The sequence below is a fragment of the Nuphar pumila genome, chromosome 1 (genome assembly GCF_984573655.1).
Source record: "Nuphar pumila chromosome 1, dmNupPumi1.hap1.1, whole genome shotgun sequence".
In the NCBI taxonomy this organism is placed as follows: Eukaryota; Viridiplantae; Streptophyta; class Magnoliopsida; order Nymphaeales; family Nymphaeaceae; genus Nuphar; species Nuphar pumila.
Window position 1 is genome coordinate 181876645 of NC_143249.1, and position 4016 is coordinate 181880660.

A 4016-nucleotide genomic window follows, 5' to 3' on the forward strand; every position below is an offset into this window, starting at 1 on the left:
TCGTCATCAAAAGTAATTTTCATGGTGGCCAACTGATTCACAATGCTCGTAATCTCATTCAAATGTTCTGCAATAGAAGTACCCTCTTTATATTTGATATTCACAAGTTTTCGAAATAAAAAAGCTTTATTCATTGTCGTTTTCCTATCATAAAGACTCTCCAGTTTGGTCCAAAGACCATGTACTGAATTTTCAGTTGAGACATGATGAAAAACACTATCATCAATCCATTGCCGAATGAAACTGACAACTTTTCGGTCTATGTTTTTCACTCATCATCTTTCATTTCTTCTGATTTGCTGCTATCACCCTCTATGGATCTATCCAAGTCTTTACAAACTAAAAGATCTTCCATTTTTGTTTTCTAAGTCATCCAATTTATGCCATTCAAACTAATCATACGCCCAACGTTGCTTTCCATAATTTTCACACACAAAATACAATAAATCGAATCTGGATTAACCTTGCTCTGATACCAGATGTTGAAGAAAATGTCTTTCTCCAAGTATAAATCAATGAAAGCAATGTAAATATGACAATAGAAAATAAAGAGGCATACAAGATTTACGTGGTTCCCTCAAACTGAGGTACATCCACAGTGACCGATTGGTCAACACCTTCCACTATTATCAACCAAAAGATTACAAATACCAAAAGGCATAAGCCTTACAAACACACAAAGTTGTAGCGAAAAACAAGAGGAAAGACCTCACTGAATGTTCTGAAGAACTCACCAACCGAAGCAGTCTAAAAGAAGTGAAGAAGCACTCTTACAAAAACACGCACTCTGCTGCCTATCTGAATAACATTATGCTGCTCCTGATAAAAAAAAGGTACGCACACACGGCCTGCAGAAAAATGCTCTTTGTTCTACAGAAGAACAAAGCACACATACACGGCACCACATGACTCTGCTACCTACTAAAACCTCTGCACTACTGCAGAAAAACCAAGTACTCTGATGTTACAATGGCTGTATATGAACACAACCCATACACCCTTTTAAAATGTGTCAGCCATAGCATTTAATGAATAGAGGGAATATGAACAGTCGTAGTGACCTCCAAGGTCACATCCTGGAAAATCCTTCAAGTAATAAAGGCATATGGCAGTACTGATGACTGTCATTAATGTCAGTCACTCAAAAAAGGTAATTTCAGCATGTGAATAGGCCCCACTAAAGAGGGAAACCCAACAATTTCACCCTATGTATCCCATTTCAGGCGTACCAGTACCTCGTAATGGTACGAAAGAAACACCAATAACCTCATTTCTAAATTCATATAAAACTCGTCCCTAAGAATGTAGGAAACCAATTTTTTTATATAAGTGAAACCAGTACTAAACTTGGTTTCATTTATAAATGCATATGAAACTCATCCCTAAAAATATAGGAAACTAATTTCTTATGTAAGTGAAACCAAAACCAAACTTGATTTCATGTATGGTGGTTGCAATAATTGTATCCCTCTCAAACAAGATAAGACATGAGATAATAGGACTTCTACAGCCCCCTCTTACACGTTTCTTATATGTGTGGATCTAACTTACTTTCATTAAAACCATCACTCACTTCCATTGAGGCTACCATGGGCGGTTATTTCTTTTTCTTTAATTTAAATATGTTTTTTGTACTTTTTATATCAATTTCATGATTGAGATTTGAGAAGACATTCAAGAAATCATTCTCATACTTGCATATACTTTTCATAAATTCTTGTAAGAGGCAACCCTTATATTATTAGCTTGAGATTGTTTTAGGTTTCCTCTATTTAGTTATTATCTTAAAAATTATTGCTTTCTATATTTTTGATTTTACATGTTGCTTGATTGCTATAGCTATAGATAGTGAAATTGGATGATTTTTTTTTTTTAGTGCTTTTGCTTTTCTTAGCATTTCTTTTGTCATAATATATATGATGGTATTATTCTTATAACATAAATGATGAGATATAATTTTCAGAAACTTGTATGATCATCAAGGAAAACCCGGTACCAAAATCTCGTATCAATGTCTATTAGAAACTCATACCAAAAAATTTAAATACAACGAAACTTTTAAGGGCCTTGCGTACCTATACCAATATCTCGTACCCATACCCGTCTCTGGCAACTATGAAAAAAACACAGCAAAAACAACAAATATGTGAGGAATGGATACTTGATTGATTTGTAGGTAGAGAGATCGAGCCTCAACCATTTGAATGACTAATTAAAAATTGTTGGACCCAATGGCCAAAAAAGTAAAAGAAGGGGTGGGGGAGAAGCGCACAATAAATTAAGGAACAACATTTTCTTTCTCGTTATAGTTAGGGGTGGGCATCGGGATGGCCCAATTTAGAGCTCAGTCGGCCGGGCTTTAAGTGCAGGCTGGCCTGGCCTGTTTACTAATGGGCCAAGTTTTGGCCGGGTTTTAGCCCGATTCTTAATGGGCTCGGGTTTGAAGAGCAGGTGCCAATGACCTGGCCCAATGGTGAAATGTGAAGTGGGCTGAGTCTAGCCTGACCCGACCCAAATCCATTTGTAATTAGTAATAATTAACAAGTTTCCAACTTTTCAATCACCCAATTAATTATATTTCTAGTTTTTATAAAATTAATAAAACTAATTAGGTAAATAATAATAGTTACCAAGTTATTATGCAATAGTTAATTTTAAAAAAAAATAGATTATTAAAAAATAATAAATAACTCATACCCATCGGGCCCGGCCCATGTATATAGCTGGCTGGGTTTCGGTCTAATACCTTGCCCGGGCCTAAGACCTTGGCCCAAACCTGGCCCATCGTAGACCGGGTCGGCTTGGCCCATGGGACTGCCTGGCCCGTTGCCCACCCCTAGTTATAGTCACAAAGAAAGTCTGAAGATCTAGAACATGAGGCCAACAATTCACGCTTTTCCCAATAATCATCTATGTTAAATTAGCTGTAGAAACACATGGAATTCTTGATGCTGGTTATGCTCCATTGATGTTAAATACATCAGGAGAGTGAAAAATTATGTCCCTCTCCAAACAAACAGAAAGCAAGCAAGAGATAATTGCTTTAATTACTCCACAAATCACAACCAGGGATTATATTTAGAAATCATGAGAACTTTTCAGCTGCGCCTATTAACAGATCGAGTGGACGTGCCGGAGTGGTTATCGGGCATGACTAGAAATCATGTGGGCTCTGCCCGCGCAGGTTCGAATCCTGCCGTCCACGTTGTTTTTGGTTAGTTTTTCTATTTTTTTACCTCGTCCTTTCATTTGTGGCAGGGAAAATGCTTCTCTGACACAGTAGCGTGTCTTAAAAAATAATCCCAATATTGGTTTGCTGCCACCTTTATGGAAATTTTCTTCCATTTTCTTATCTCTTCGTCATATTGCAGAGTGGCATCATGTCATCTTGGAAGCTTGAGCTTTTAGTTCAACTCTGTGTAACTCTAGCATATTTAACTATCATGGTATCTTTGATCTAACGTAAGTTCTCTCCAAAATCATGTTCACCTTCTCTGTTAACATCTTTGACAATAATGGTTAAAGGAATTTAGGCATTGTATACATCCCTGGACAGTTGCCAATGCAATTATGGCCGTTTGATCGATGCACACCACTTGTTTGTAAAAAGTATCTCATCGGGGCACTGTCATATTTGATGGGTATGTTAAATTTGGTGAGAGATGTTATACCATCAGATTTCATTTAACACATTACCATGTTTGATGGGTATGTTGAATTTGGTGAGATTGATTGTACACATGGTTTGTTTGATGAAATTCTGATGAGAGATGTTATATCATCAGGTATCATTTTAGTGGGCTGTGCGGAAAATGATCGTTATGGAGAAGTGCTCGCATGGTTTGATCAGATTCTTGTTTCTGTGTAAATCCAGATAATGTCTCGTTGGTCACAACGCTATCTGGATGCGGACAATAGGGGACTCTCAAGCAAGAGGCACTCTATCTGTTCATACACAAAACGGAGGGGCATAGGTTTGGAGGGGTTCTTCTTATACACAGGTTGATTGACATCTA

At 37.2% G+C, this 4016-nt stretch overlaps 1 non-coding gene across 1 annotated transcript; it reads left to right on the forward strand.

The window, feature by feature from the left end:
- Positions 1 to 3123: 3123 nt before the first annotated feature.
- TRNAS-AGA (transfer RNA serine (anticodon AGA)) lies at positions 3124 to 3205 on the forward strand. The gene has a single exon. It is a non-coding gene; the product is annotated as a tRNA-Ser (tRNA).
- Positions 3206 to 4016: the final 811 nt, after the last annotated feature.